The sequence below is a fragment of the Lolium perenne genome, chromosome 4, assembly GCF_019359855.2.
Source record: "Lolium perenne isolate Kyuss_39 chromosome 4, Kyuss_2.0, whole genome shotgun sequence".
In the NCBI taxonomy this organism is placed as follows: Eukaryota; Viridiplantae; Streptophyta; class Magnoliopsida; order Poales; family Poaceae; genus Lolium; species Lolium perenne.
In genome coordinates this window covers 294,523,685-294,540,985 of record NC_067247.2, presented here as the reverse complement: position 1 = coordinate 294,540,985, position 17,301 = coordinate 294,523,685, and positions in this window count along the sequence as shown.

Below are 17,301 nucleotides of genomic sequence, written 5' to 3'. Positions count from 1 at the left end.
GATGGAGGAGCCTTCCGGGGGCACTTCCCCGTCCCGGCGGCGTGCCGGAACAGAGACTCCTGTCCCCCAGATCTTGGCTTCGCGATGGCGGCGGCTCTGGAAGGTTTCTCGTACTGTGGCTTTTCCGTATCGAAGTTTTAGGTCGAGGGGCTTCTTATAGGCGAAGAGGCGGAGTCGGAGGGGCGAAGAGGCGGTGAGATGATAGGGCGGCGCGGCCAGGGCCTGGGCCGCGCTGGCCTACCCCCTGGGCCCACCAGGGCTCCCCTCTGGCGACTCTCGGATGTTCTGGATGCTTCCGGAGATTCTAAGATGTTGGGCGTTGATTTCGTCCGATTCCGAGAATATTTCCTTACTAGGATTTCTGAAACCAAAAACAGCAGAAAACAGGAACTGGCCCTTCGGCATCCCGTCAATAGGTTAGTTCCGGAAAACGCATAATAATGACATAAATTATGCATAAAACATGTAGATATCATCAATAATGTGGCATGGAACATAAGAAATTATCGATACGTCGGAGACGTATCAGCATCCCCAAGCTTAGTTTCTGCTCGTCCCGAGCAGGTAAACGATAACAAAGATAATTTCTAGAGTGACATGCCATCATAAACTTGATCATACTATTGTAAGCATATGTAATGAATGCAGCGATCCAAACAATGTAAATGACATGAGTAAACAAATGAATCATAATGCAAAGACTTTTCATGAATAGTACTTCAAGACAAGCATCAATAAGTCTTGCATAAGAGTTAACTCATAAAGCAATAATTCAATGTAAAGGCATTGCAGCAACACAAAGGAAGATTAAGTTTCAGCGGTTGCTTCCAACTTATAACATGTATATCTCATGGATAGTTGTCAATGCAAAGTAATATAATAAGTGCAATATGCAAGTATGTAAGAATCAATGCACAGTTCACACAAGTGTTTGCTTCTTGAGATGGAGAGAAATAGGTGAACTGACTCAACAATAAAAGTAAAAGAAAGGCCCTTCGCAGAGGGAAGCATTGATTGCTGTATTTGTGCTAGAGCTTTGATTTTGAAAACAAGAAACAATTTTGTCAACGGTAGTAATAAAGCATATGTGTTATGTAAATTATATCCTACAAGTTGCAAGCCTCATGCATTGTATACTAATAGTGCCTGCACCTTGTCCTAATTAGCTCGGATTACCTGGATTATCATCGCAATGCATATGTTTTAACCAAGTGTCACAAAGGGGTACCTCTATGCCGCCTGTACAAAGGTCTAAGGAGAAAGCTCGCATCGGATTTCTCGCTATTGATTATTCTCAACTTAGACATCCATACCGGGACAACATAGACAACAGATAATGGACTCCTCTTATATGCATAAGCATGTAGCAACAATTAATTTTCTCATATGAGATTGAGGATATTTGTCCAAAACTGAAACTTCCACCATGGATCATGGCTTTAGTTAGCGGCCCAATGTTCTTCTCTAACATTATGCAACGCTCTAACCATTTTGGTGGTAAATCTCCCTTACTTCAGACAAGACGAACATGCATAGCAACTCACTTGATATTCAACAAAGAGTAGTTGATGGCGTCCCCAGGAACATGGTTATCGCACAACAAGCAACTTAATAAGAGATAAAGTGCATAAGTACATATTCAATACCACAATAGTTTTTAGGCTATTTGTCCCATGAGCTATACATTGCAAAGACAAAGAATGGAAATTTAAAGGTAGCACTCAAGCAATTTACTTTGGAATGGCGGAGAAATACCATATAGTAGGTAGGTATGGTGGACACAAATGGCATAGTGGTTGGCTCAAGGATTTTGGATGCATGAGAAGTATTCCCTCTCGATACAAGGTTTAGGCTAGCAAGGCTATTTGAAACAAACAAAAGGATGAACCGGTGCAGCAAAACTCACATAAAAGACATATTGTAAACATTATAAGACTCTACACCGTCTTCCTTGTTGTTCAAACTCAATACTAGAAATTATCTAGACCTTAGAGAGACCAATTATGCAAACCAAATTTTAGCAAGCTCTATGTATTTCTTCATTAATAGGTGCAAAGTATATGATGCAAGAGCTTTAAACATGAGCACAACAATTGCCAAGTATCACATTATCCAAGACATTATAGCAATTACTACATGTATCATTTTCCAATTCCAACCATATAACAATTTAACGAAGAAGAAACTTCGCCATGAATACTATGAGTAAAGCCTAAGGACATACTTGTCCATATGCAACAGCGGAGCGTGTCTCTCTCCCACACAAGCATTTATTCAAACAAAAACAAAAACAAAAAACATACAGACGCTCCAAGTAAAGTACATAAGATGTGACCGAATAAAAATATAGTTTCAAGAGAAGGAACCTGATAATTTGTCGATGAAGAAGGGGATGCCTTGAGCATCCCCAAGCTTAGATGCTTGAGTCTTCTTGAAATATGCAGGGATGAACCACCGGGGCATCCCCAAGCTTAGAGCTTTCACTCTCCTTGATCATGTTGTATCATCTCCCTCTCTTGATCCTTGAAAAATTCCTCCACACCAAACACAAAACAACTCATTAGAGAGTTAGTGCACAATCAAAATATACATGTTCAGAGGTGACATAATCATTCTTAACACTTCTGGACATTGCACAAAGCTACTGAAAGTCAATGGAATCGAAATATCCATCAAACATATCAAAACAGGCAATGCGAAATAAAAGGCAGAATCTGTCAAAACAGAACAGTTCGTAAAGACGAATTTTATTGAGGCACCAGACTTGCTCAAATGAAAATTCTCAAATTTAATGAAAGTTGCGTACATATCTGAGGATCACTCACGTAAATTGGCATAATTTTCTGAGTTACCTACAGAGAATTTTGCCCAGATTCGTGACAGCAAAGAAATCTGTTTCTGCGCAGTAATCCAAATCTAGTATCAACCTTGCTATCAAAGACTTTACTTGGCACAACAATGCAATAAAATAAGATAAGGAGAGGTTGCTACAGTAGTAACAACTTCCAAAACACAAATATAAAACAAAATTACTGTAGCAAAATAAACACATGGGTTATCTCGCAAGAAGTTCTTTCTTTATAGCCATTAAGATGGGCTCAGCAGTTTTAATGATGCACTCGCAAGAAATAGTATTTGAAGCAAAAGAGAGCATCAAGAAGCAAATTCAAAACACATTTAAGTCTAACCCACTTCCTATGCAAAGGAATCTTGTACACAAATGAATTCATGAAGAGCAAAGTGACAAGCATAGGAAAATAAAACAAGTGTAGCTTCAAAAATTTCAGCACATAGAGAGGTGTTTTAGTAACATGAAAATTTCTACAACCATATTTTCCTCTCTCATAATAACTTTCAGTAGCATCATGAGCAAACTCAACAATATAACTATCACATAAAGCATTCTTATCATGAGTCTCATGCATAAAATTATTACTCTCCACATAAGCATAATCAATTTTATTAGTTGTAGTGGGAGCAAATTCAACAAAGTAGCTATTATCAAATATAGGAGGCATATTGTAATCATAATCAAATTTATCCTCCATAACAGGTGGTACCAAAAGACTAGTATCATTATAATCATCATAAATAGGAGGTAAAGTATCATCAAAGTAAATTTTCATCTCAATGCTTGGGGACTAAAAATATCATGCTCATCAAAGCCAGCTTCCCCAAGCTTAGAATTTTCCATAGAATTAGCAACAATAGTGTTCAAAGCATTCATATTAATAACATTCCCATTAGCATGCATATAAAGTTCCATGGGTTTTTTAATTCTCTCTTCAAACACATCATGTCCTAATTCAAGACAAAGTTCATAAAGATCTCTCATATTTTTGTTGTTTTCCATTATGCCTAACTAGTGTAAATAAGAAACAAAAAGATGCAATTGCAGGATCTAAAGGAAATAGCTTCGAGCACACACACAATGGCGCCGTAAAATCATTACACTGAACCGGAGTATGAGTGCCTTTTACCTTTCCTCCCCGGCAACGGCGCCAGAAAAGTGCTTGATGTCTACGGGAGCTTCTATTCTTGTAGACAGTGTTGGGCCTCCAAGAGCAGAGGTTTGTAGAACAGCAGCAAGTTTCCCTTAAGTGGATCACCCAAGGTTTATCGATCTCAGGGAGGAAGAGGTCAAAGATATCCCTCTCATGCAACCCTGCAACCACAAAGCAAGAAGTCTCTTGTGTCCCCAACACACCTAATAGGTGCACTAGTTCGGCGAAGAGATAGTGAAATACAGGTGGTATGAATAAGTATGAGCAGTAGTAACGGAGCCAGAAAAGTGCTTGCTGGCGTGTAGTTGATGGTGGTAATATTGCGGACAATACTGATGCAGTAGAACAGTAAACAAGCAGCGATAGCAGTATTGGAAACAAGGCCTAGGGATCATACTTTCACTAGTGGACACTCTCAACTTTGATCACATAACAGAATAAATAAATAGATGCTAGACTCTACACTCTCTTGTTGGATGATGAACACCACTAACTGTGTAGGATTACACGAACCCTCAATGCCGGAGTTAACAAGCTCCACAATATTCGATGTTCATATTTAAATAACCTTAGAGTGCACGACAGATCAACATAACCAAACCAAGTACTAACATAGCATGCACACTGTCACCTTCACACTACGAAAGGAGGAATAGATCACATCAATACTATCATAGCAATAGTTAACTTCATAATCTACAAGAGATCACAATCATAGCCTACGCCAAGTACTACACGATGCACACACTGTCACCATTACACCGTGCAGGAGGAATAAACTACTTTAATAACATCACTAGAGTAGCACACAGATAAATTGTGATACAAAACACATTGCAATCATAAAGAGATATAAATAAGCACTTCACTATGCCATTCATAACAGTGAATAAGTATTCTGTGAAATATAGCCTAAGAGACCCACACGGTGCACAAACTGTCACCTTTACACACGTGGGACAAGGAGTCTCCGGAGATCACATAAGTAAAATCCACTTGACTAGCATAATGACATCTAGATTACAAGCATCATCATATGAATCTCAATCATGTAAGGCAGCTCATGAGATTATTGTATTGAAGTACATAGGGAGAGAGATTAACCACATAGCTACCGGTACAGCCCCGAGCCTCGATGGAGAACTACTCCCTCCTCATGGGAGACATCAGCGTTGATGAAGATGGCGGTGGTGTCGATGGAGGAGCCTTCCGGGGGCACTTCACCGTCCCGGCGGCGTGCCGGAACAGAGACTCCTGTCCCCCAGATCTTGGCTTCGCGACGGCGGCTGCTCTGGAAGGTTTCTCGTACCGTGGCTTTTCCGTATCGAAGTTTTAGGTCGAGGGGCTTCTTATAGGCGAAGAGGCGGAGTCGGAGGGGCGAAGAGGCGGTGAGATGATAGGGCGGCGCGGCCAGGGCCTGGGCCGCGCCGGCCTACCCCCTGGGCCCACCAGGGCTCCCCTCTGGCGACTCTCGGATGTTCTGGATGCTTCCGGAGATTCTAAGATGCTGGGCGTTGATTTCGTCCGATTCCGAGAATATTTCCTTACTAGGATTTCTGAAACCAAAAACAGCAGAAAACAGGAACTGGCCCTTCGGCATCTCGTCAATAGGTTAGTTCCGGAAAACGCATAATAATGACATAAAGTATGCATAAAACATGTAGATATCATCAATAATGTGGCATGGAACATAAGAAATTATTGATACGTCGGAGACGTATCAGTGGTGTATGATGAGCTTCATTATTCATGGCTGTAAAGATAATTTTAATGCACAAACTTATTAATTTTCGAACCTGACTGATCTGACTTGGGGCATATTTGCTTCGGATGAAATTTCATTGGTATTTAGACTTTTTATTCGAGATGATTACCATAGAAAAATTTGAGGATTGTATAATTAGGAGTTTTATTCTCATATTGAATTATGTTGGATTTTGACCTCTACTTGAACTTCTTGAAATGAATCCTTTGGTTTCCCATGTGATGTACTCAAATACACCAATATGCTGTATTATTGAATGGAAATGACATTATATCATCCCATCTGAATCCTAATGCGTTTTCCCAATTCTTACGTTTTCAGATTTGTGCAAACCAAACATGCCCTTCTTAACAGTAATTTCGTTTTCAAGCAGGTCCTCCGCTGATCGTAGAGCCACCATCCATTGTGTTTGAATGGCGGTGTGCACTTGATGATGCTCTTGGCCATGATCACGAGGTCGATTATGGTGTGTGGTGGTTAGCAAGATCTATAGATGGTTCTAGACTTCTTCTGATCCATACACTGGGCATTGCTGATGAAAGGGATTATTCATGTAAAGTGTGCCATACTGCTTCTGATCGTCATGTTCATCATGGTCGCACTGTTGGCAACTATGCTTCTGGGTTTGGTTGCCTGGTGTTCACGAAGGACACTAGTAAGTTAAATGAAGGTATTCCATGGGAAAAGATGGATGACCTTGGAGAATATTCTCTTTTCCTTGGAGTGAACTATCCGATTATGCTGCCATTAGGCGGTGCAGATGTTGTCCCAGGATGTCTGACGAGAAGAAATTGTGTCTACACCTTGCCGAATGAAGCATGGCTTCGCAATTCGCAGCTGCCTGAAATATGCCGATTCATCGAATCGTGAAGATTGCGCCGTTGGTTTCCAAACCAACGCCTTGGAGAAAACATGCAAAACAAAAAAAGATAGGTACCTGGTAAAGACACCGCTTTGGTTCATCCCAAACTTCACCAACGCCCCGGATTGGAACAAGTGTGATGTTTAATTATGAAACAGGTCCTGCAGCCCATTGTAGCTACTGATAGTATGTAATTTCATAGCTAATGAACGAGGCACTTGTGGTCTACTAATTACAACTGTTTTGTAAAGAGGTGGTCTATAAGTAATACCCCTCTCTTCATTGATGCATTTGTGGTCTACATGATGGTACTCTTAAATATATGGGTGTGGCTCCTCAACACATAATGTGGAGGTATTATTGTGTTAAAGTTGAAGGCTTGATCAACTATAGGTTCACTTCTCTAGTTACACTACTAGGTACTGCGGTTGGCTATGTTGTGATGAACACATTGTGTTCTGTTGTTTGGTGAAGACAAAAGTAGAACTATGGTATGCTTATGTTTAAGACCAAGCGAGGGTTTAGCTTGAGATGTTAAAAGTCAGATTTGAACTATTTTTTGATATGGAAATTTGAAATATATATGGTACTGCATATGATTATGTATAGCAACAAGCGACGAAAGGGCTGATGCTCCTATTCCTTGTCGGCGGGAGGGCTATGTGTGCGGCGACTTGAGCCAAATTAGAAGGCCATAGCTATGTCGATTGGTCCTTGAAGTTGGAGGGGCTAGGATTTCAGATGAGCGGAGTGGGGGAAGTTGTTGCTCATGGAACAAAAGTCCTTAAAATAATAATATTGGTATATACAAGGTATATACTTGTACTATTTTAGTACTATAATAAGTATATCGGGTTCATCAAAAAGAAAATTATCTCGGGTCACAACCACGTGGGGTCAAGGTGAGGGAAAGTTGGTCAATACCTCGGAATCTGTTACCACTATATCCCCGCCCCAAGTTCTAATGAGCAAGTGCGGTTATTTTTTTTACTCCGTAGAAGGGAAATAGTGGTTCCTCTCCCCCGGAAACATATGCCCCGCATCTCCACCTCCTAGTATCGTAGTACTACTGCATCTTCTCCAAAAAACCCTCTTCTGTCTCTTTCTCCCATTCACCCCTCTCTCCCTTGCATTAGATTACCGACTCCAATGAAGCAGAAGCGTAAGGTTGAGGAGATTCCTGATTGCTACCACCAGTCCATGGGGTGGGGCAACCTCCACTACCCACTGGTGGAGAACATAGCCGAGCGGGCGGATATCCTCAGCACTGGTCGCCTCGCTCGAGGCATGATCGGCATGCGGCATGCCATCCGCGGAGCGCATAAGGTTCCGTTCGGTGTACCGAGCCTGCTCCACTGCGACCCCGAGACATGGCCAGACGACCGCGACAATACTGTAAGAGTATTTATTTATTTACTCATCTCGTTTCAGCTTGTGTTTTTTCAATCAATTTTTCTTACTGCCAAACATCATGCATATATTTAGACTCAACATCATCACCTAATTTGGGAGTACTGTAAGGTTTGCTGCCTTCACTATGCACATGTACTCTTCGGAATTGCTTTATTTATCCATTGCATCTGTGCGTCATCTCTGCACAATCCGCTCTTCATTCTGTCGAATACCTTGCATGCATAGACAATTTTAAAACAAATCCTATTTGCAGGGCATTCACGCGTTGCTGATGCCATTAGACAAGCCGACAGTTCCAGCATTTATCCATACCAAGGAGGAACTGGATGGACATGGACCCATGCACTAGGTGGGCTGTAACAGCGACTGGGTGGCATTTGTCCAGCAGGACGGGCACTTGACGATCCGCAACATATACATATCAGATACTATTATACCTCTTCCATCTCTGCAAGATGCAGGAATTTCTTTGGGCCCTACTCGTGAATGGTGGAATGCCAGCCCACCATTCCTCTTCAAATACAAAATAGATAAAAGTTTGGAACTGCTCAAAGTACGAATCGTCAAGAGGCCGTACAAAGATGATCTAGCAGGGCCATGGCATTACGAGGTAATCGTTGTATTTGACTACTTGATCGCTATCCTACAAGCGCCCCTAGAAAAGGAGTGAAAGATCCTGGGAAACCCCAAATTCTTTGAAGGAACCAGCTATGTCGATGCCATGGGCATTCCTGGATATGGTACAAGTTCACACCTGCATCGTGTATACGCAGTTACATATCCGTATGGAGATGTTCTGGTTTGGGAACCATATACCTGGGGTGAGTCTTTGTTTTATGTCTTAACTAGTAAATGGCATGCTGCACATGTTGGACCAATTACGATTCACAATACTGATGTAAGTTGCGTTCTAAATGTTGTTCAAACTTTCAATACAACTAGTAATTTGGTTATACCATCAAAATAAGTGTGAGCATACAGTTTAGAAATATGAACAAAAAATTGGAACCTTTCTTAATCACTATCAAGTGGGACGTGTGATATCGGTGTGAGACTGCTCTGATTTTTCTTCATAATGGAAACATGACGGTTCTAGAAACACGTGGACACTGGTGTGGTATTTTTTTCACGCGAATACCTCTAATCCCAACCGTTAGATTTTGGACACCAACAGTTGGAATTGCTGCTACATGTCTTGTTCAAAACTGGTGCCTTATAGTAGTAGAAGATAGAAGATAGAAGATAGAAGATAGAAGAGAAGAGATAATTTACAGTGTAGTTCCTACTTGATGCATTGTGGTTGATCTTTGTGCATTGCCGGGACACATGCAGCCCCGCGTCTCATTGACGCCCCTGTCATTGAAGATGAAGAAGCAGAAGCGGCTGCAATTTTAGCTCAAATCGAGGGAGATGCTGTCATGGAAGATGATGAAGAAAATGTGGCTCAAGGCGATGGAGGTGTCGATGAAGATAATGATGCTGATGTAGAAGAATTGGAAGAAGAAGAATTAGAAGAAGAAGAATTAGAAGAAGACGAATTAGATGAAGAAGAATTAGATGATGAAGAATTAGATAATGATGGTGATAATCATAATGATGAAGATGAAGATGTATTTCTTGGATTTTCTGACCAGCGCACTTGGTTCCTGGCACCAATGAGAGCAGAGTCCATTACTGGTGAATCTGATCTCGCGTGGATTCAGGTTAAGGGTTATCGTCCCATCCTCGGTCCTCCAATATTACATATGGGTAACAAGCTGAGGTCTTATCCTTTGGTACGGTGCTACGTTTTCTTGAGATCTGCCCATACCTTGGACACTGTAGAAGAGGCAAGGTGGGAAAGATTGAACAATTTGAAGGGGCATTCTTTATTTCTTGGACTCAATCACCCAATTTTCATGCTACCCCCGCCAATCGACGCAGAGGCTACAGAACCAGATTTCCAATTGTTCAAACCTGACTGTGTCTTTGCTACCCACAATCGCGCCCGTGATACATGGATACGTCCAAGGCCAAATTGGTGCAGAATGCACGTCAATGGAGGTCTTGCCATAGGCTCAAGATTGCAGTACAAAAAAGAGAAGATTGAACATAGAGCTGAAGCACCCATGTGGTTCGTCCCAACACTTCCACCTGTTTTTCCTTGAGAAATAAGAGACGGATGGTGACCTTATTTTATAGAGAAAACATAGTGTTCGTGAGCTTAACCTCATGAACATTCGCTGTTCGGTTTTTGGTGAAATCAAAATTTTGCAGAGATGAAGATCTTTGTTTGAATCCCGTGCTGAACATATTTTTCAAAATTAGCTACCCGTATTGTGATGAATACATGCTGGTCTGTTGTTTGGTGGAGTAGCAGACATGAAGATCTTTGTCCTGAATACCACAATGGACATCTTTTTTTCTTCAAAAATTAGCTAAGCTCGCGCTATTAGGCGCAAATGCCTAAGAGATTTGGTGCTCTTGGGCACCAGTGCTCCTGCTATTTTAGAAAAAATAAAAAACATATTTATGTGTTTAAAAAATTAGAAAAAAAAATCATGGTGTAGCTAATGAATTGTCCCATAAGCGTGCAAAATTTCAGTTTCAAATACAAAAAATTCTGGGCTACACAAAAATAACAAACGTATGGATCTGGGTATGCATATTTCAGATCTCCAAATTTCAACAGATTTTGTCTTTTTTGTGTAGTCTACAATATAAAGAATTTCATATTAAAATTTTACACGCTTGTAGGTTACTTTATTTATTATGTCTGCATTTATTTCCAGATTTTTTTGAAACAAATATGTATGATTTTTGATTTTTTTAAACAGCAGCTAATCGGTGCCCATGAGCCAAAGACACTTTTCGCAAATGCCTTCAGTAAAGGAACGGATGGTGACCTTATTTTATAGAGAAACCATAGTGTTCATGAAGTTAACGTCATGAACACACGCTGTTCGGTTTTTGGTGAAATCAAAATTTAGCAGAGAGAAGATCTTTGTTTGAATCCCGTGATGAACACATTTTTCCTAAATTAGCTACCCGTATTGTGATGAATACATGCTGGTCTGTTTTTTGGTGGAGTAGCAGACATGAAGATCATTGTTTTGAATACCACGCCGGACATCTTTTTTTTCTTCAAAAATTAGCTAAGCTCGCGCTTATTAGGCGCAAATGACTTCGTAACGATCGTGGTTCCAGCGCTGCTCCATGTACCACATATTTTTTTTGGTAAGGGTACCCCTATGTACCACCTTACCAATAAAAAGTTCTCAAAAAAAACCTTACCAATAGAAAAAGGGCACGTCTAGCGAGCACGCGCGTGCTCGTTGGTTAATCTTGGCACACCCTTAAATAAGGAAAATTCATGCCCCATCCTCCAAAAGATATAAAAGAAAAGATTATGTACACGGTGGTAAGTGTACCAGAAGGAAAGGCGTGAAATAATTTAGATTAATTTTCCTTTATAAATGTTCAAAATCGTATAATTTTGCACAAGATGTCGAAATTAAGATCCGCTTTCACTTTTGAATTTCTTGCAGTGAGCTCTTCAAAACTAGATCTCATTTCTATGTATTTTGATAAAGTTTTTTCTAAAGCAACTTCTACGTGCGACAAAGCAATTATAATGCAAGACGATGCAACTTTAGTGCGGGACGAAGCAACTTTGCTGCACAGCATAAATCTATATTCACAATGAAAGTTGCATCGCTGGATGCCAAAGTTGCTCATCCATACATCAAAATTTATTCGGTGGACACCAAAGTTGCTTTGATGGACGCCAAAATTAGACCATCACAAACCAAATTTGCTCTCTCGAGTACCAAAGTTGCTCTGCAGGACACTAAATTTGCTCGGTCGGACGCCAAAGTTGCTCTGCAAGGTTAAAAAACTACGTCGCCGGGCGCCAAAGTTGCTATGCAGGGCACTTAAGTTCCTTCGTCACACATTGAAAATGCTCTGATTGACACCAAAATTGTTGTCGGGCATCAAAGTTGTGACTTCGTGTACCCAAAAGTGCATATGTTAGTTGCATATCAAAGTTGCTTTGTCACATACCAAAGTTATTTTGCTGCATAACAAAATTGCTTTGTCGCGCATCAAAGTTACTTGTTTAAAAAATTCGTCGAAACATATGAAAATGTGGTCTAGTTTCGAAGCTCTCGTCGTGGGGATTGTAGAAGTGAAAACGGATTGTAATTCCGCCGCACGGTTTAAAAGTTACATTTTTTCAGAAAACGGCACCTGATATCAGATAGCTTACGCAGTTGTGCCCGCCGGTTAGATTTCAGGATAGAAAAAAAGTACTCGTACTGTACGGCAATCTACATGGTAATTTACGTGGGCCTACTAGCTCAGGAGATAACGGCCCAATACCTGCGTCCTCATCATTGAAATGCGGCCAGAGATCGAAAGAAAAAAAATCCAAGAAAGGAAACATTTATTCTACATAGAGGATGACATGTGGGACCTATTTTGCAGTAGTGTCCTCAACGTTGACAAGGCGGCAGGGGATCGAAAGAAACGGCAAAGTAGCCCAAAATCAGGGGTCAAATATAAATTCGAGAAAGGAAACGTTTATTCAACAGTCAGGCTGACATGTGGGACCTATCTTGCAGCCGCGGCCACAACATTTATCATTCAAAGAGGATGACATGTGGGACCCATGAACCAGCATCGTTCTCGACGTTTCTCAAAGGGGGCAGGAGATCGAAAGAAAAAGGCAAGTAGCTCGAAATCAGGTGTCCAAAAAAATCCAAGAAAGGAAAGGTTTATCGCACATAGATGCTGACATATTGGACCCAATTTGCAGCAGCGTCATCAATGTTTCAAAGGCGGTGGAGCTCGAAAGAAAAAGGCAAATAGCCAGAAATTAGGGGTCAAAAATAAATCCAGCAAAAGAAACTTTTATCGTACAAAGAGGCTGACATGTGGGACCCATGAGCCAGCAGCGTCCTCAACGTTTCTAAGGCGGCAGGCGATCGAAAAAAGGCAAATAGCCAGAAATTAGGGGTCAAAAATAAAGTAGCCAGAAATTAGGGGGAAAAACTCCAAGAAAAGAAAGTTTATTGTACATAGAGGATGACATGCGGGTCCCAAGGCGGGAGCTTACTCAACGTTTCCAAGGCGGCAGGGGAACAAAAGAAAAAGGAAATAGCCAAAAATCAGAGGGTGAAAAAAAAATCCAAGAAAAGAAACTTTTATAGTTCATAGAGGATGACATGCGGGTCCCACGAGGCAACAACGTCCTCAACGTTTTCAAGGCGGCACAGGACCAAAAGAAAAAGAATGTATCCCTGCTGGGGCTGCATGGCCATCTGGGCTTTCTAACCTGCTGGACGCCTTTTGACTCGTACAATTTCAGCCCACTCCAAAAACAGGAAAGTCCTATGCTTCGCAAAAACAAAACAAAACCAAGGAGATTCAACATATTAGTTTGTTTACGTAAAAATAAAGATATAATTTATCCGTTTGTGATACGTCCAAAACGTATCTACTTTCCCGAACACTTTTGCTATTGTTTTGCCTCTAATTTGTGTATTTTGGATGCAACTAACACGGACTAACGCTGTTTTCAGCAGAACTGCTCTGGTGTCTCGTTTTTGTGCAGAAATCCAACTTTCGGGAAAATCCTCGGAATTTATGCAGAAGGCCCTATTTTCCCAGAGAATTGACGGAGCCAGAAGGACAAACCAGGTGGAGGCCCGAGGGCCCCACACCATAGGGCGGCGCGGCCCAGGGGGGGCCCGCGCGGCCATGTGGTGTGGCCCCCTCGGCCGGCCTCCGACGCCCTCCTTCGGACTATTTATCGGCCTCGACCTAAAAACGCACGGGGAGAGGTCGAAGTCGCCAGAAACCCTCCAGAACGCCGCCACATCGCGAAACTCCGTCGCGGGAGCCAGAAGTCTCCGTTCTGGCACTCCGCCGGGACGGGGAATTGGAGGAGATCGTCGCCATCATCACCGCCAACGCCTCTACATCAACCAGCCATGTTTCCCCCATCCATGTGTGAGTAATTCCCCCGCTGTAGGCCGAAGGGGATGGTAGGGATTGGATGAGATTGGTCATGTAATAGCATAAGATTGTTAGGGCATAGTGCCTAGTGTCCGTAATTGGTACTTTGATGATATTGTTGCAACTTGTTATGCTTAATGCTTGTCACTAGGGCCCGAGTGCCATGATCTCAGATCTGAACATGTTATTGTTTCATCAAGATAATCATTGTTTATGGTCTTACCTATAAGTTGTATACACATGTCGCTGTCCGGAACCAATGGCGCCGAAGTGACAAGAATTGGGACAACCGGAGGGAATGGTAGCGATGTGAGGATCACATGTGTTCACGGAGTGTTAATGCTTTGCTCCGGTACTCTATTAAAAGGAGTACCTTAATATCCAGTAGTTTCCCTTGAGGCCCGGCTGCCACCGGCTGGTAGGACAAAAGATGTTGTGCAAGTTTCTCATTGCGAGCACGCACGACTATATATGGAACACATGCCTATTGATTGCTTTGTACTTGGACACCGTTTTATTATTATCTGCAAATGCCCTGCTATGATTGTTACATGAGTTTCTCTCATCCATGCAACGCCCGTCATCCGTCCCCGTGCCTACAGTATTTTAATCCTCTTTGTTTACTAAAATCACTACTGCTGTCTCTCGTTACTCGTCTGTTATTTCACTACTGCTATCGCTATAAAACTGTTACTATCGATAAACTCTTGCGAGCAAGTCTGTTTCCAGTGTGCAGCTGAATTGACAACTCCGCTGTTAAGGCTTCCAAGTGTTCTTTGTCTCCCCTTGTGTCGAATCAATAAATTGGGTTTTACTTCCCTCGAAGACTGTTGCGATCCCCTATACTTGTGGGTCATCAAGACTATTTTCTGGCGCCGTTGCCGGGGAGCATAGCTTTATTTGGAAGTTCACTTGGATTAATATTGTTCGCTGCAAATTCTCCATCATGGGTAAACCTCGCGATACTAAGGTCGCCATATTACCATCCACTACAAGAAAAGGTACAATTCTGAATACCTCCGCTACACTTGATTCACCATCTGTGATTGATAAACATGTTTCACCACCACATGCTTCACATGCGGGTACTTCTGCTGAATCTGAAAACTCTCATAATATTGATAATATTTCTGCTGTGCTTGATGATAGTGGTTCATTGGGATCCTTTCTAGATGCTACAATTGCTAGGTCTAGACAAATTGAAAATACTGAAACTCCTAATGCTACTACACCTGTTAGTTCACCTGAACTTGATTATTTTAGTGATGATCCTAATGAAGATTATGTAGAGCTTAATGATGATTTTATTGAAAAATGCAATGCTACTACTGATGCAAGAAAAATTAAAAAGTTGCTTGCAGAACATGCTGTTAGATATAAACTGTCTCCTGATCCTAAGTTTGCCACATCTCCTATAAACATTAAGGATAAAGATTATGATTTTTCTCTTGATCTATCTCATATAGCTATTGTTGAGAAAACACCCTTTTCTGGTACTGAAAAAGAAAGTGCTGTTGGACACATGATTGAGTTATCTACTCTAAGTAGCTTGTTTTCTGATGATGTCAAGATGCGTACTTACTTTGTTGCTAAAATCTTTCCATTCTCATTAAAGGATGACGCTAAAACTTGGTATAATAGTTTGCCACCTAATTCTATTAAAAGTCCAAAAGAATTGCTTGATGTTTTCTTCCGTAAATACTTTCCTGCTAGTGCTCAACATATTGCTTTGCAGAGAATTTATAATTTTAACCAGGAAGATGGAGAGAAATTGCCTGAGGCTTGGGCGAGATTTTGCTCTCTTATTAGAGCTCGGCCTGATCATGATTTGGAAAAGCATGATTTACTTGATATATTTTATAGCGGACTAACCATTGAGTCTAGGGCATACCTGGATAGTTCTGCTGGTTGTGTTTTCAGGAAAAGAACTCCATTTATCGCTGAAGAATTATTGGCTAAAATAGGCCGGAATCATGATGATTGGACTACGCCTGAACCAACTCCAACGCCAATATTGAAGAAGAGGGGTATGATTAAATTAAATGATGAAGATATGAGGGAAGCCAAGAAGTCTCTCAAGGAGAAAGGTATTAAATCTGAAGATGTGAAGAATCTTCCTCCCATAGAAGATATATGTGAGATAATTCCCCCTTCATCCATGATTGAGGTAAACTCCCTTCAACGCTTTACTAGGGAAGATATTCCGTATTCGAAACCTCCTGCACAATGCTTAGATGAGTTTGATAATTATATTGTTAAACAAGAAAATTTTAATATGAGAGTAGAGAATCATTTAATGGAAAATTCTCGAGCTATTAGTGAATTGCATGATATTGTAGAGAGAACCTCCAATGATGTTAAGATGCTTGTTAAACATTTTCATATGGTCCAAACTCAAATTGATCAACTCACTAAAGTGCAAAATGACTTGTTAGGGAATAATTCTAAAGAAAAACATGCTTATGAAGTAACAACTAGAGGTGGTGTCTCTACCCAGGATCCTCTATATCCTGAAGGGCATCCCAAAAGAATTGAACAAGATTCTCAACGCATTGAACCTAGTGCTCCTTCTAAGAAGAAAAAGAAGAAGAAACATAAAAATGTTGTAGAATCCTCTGAACCTGCTAATGATCCTAATAGTATTTCTATTTCTGATGCTGAAACTGAAAGTGGTAATGAACATGATGAAGATAATGATAAGAATGATACTCCTGATAAAGAAGAGGTTGAAGAAGAACCTGAAAAACATGCTAAAAATAAAAAGTACACTAAAGAAGATTTTATTGCTGAGAAACATGGTAATGAAAGAGAACCTTGGGTTCAAAAGCAAATGCCTTTTCCTGCTAAGAAACTAAAATCAAAGGAAGAAGAACACTATAATAAATTTTGTGATTGGATGAAACCTTTATTCTTGCAAATCCCTTTGACTGATGCTATTAAATTGCCTCCTTATTCAAAGTATATGAAAGATATTGTTACTAACAAAAGGAAAATCCCCAATGAGGAAATTTCCACTATGCTTGCTAATTAATCTTTCAATGGCAAAGTGCCAAAGAAGTTGGGCGACCCAGGTATACCTACTATTCCTTGTTCTATTAAGAATAATTATGTTAAAACTGCTCTATGTGACTTGGGAGCCGGTGTTAGTGTTATGCCTTTTTCTCTTTATAAGAGACTTTACTTAGATAAGTTGATACCCACTGATATATCTTTGCAAATGGCTGATAAATCTACTGCTATTCCTGTTGGTATATGTG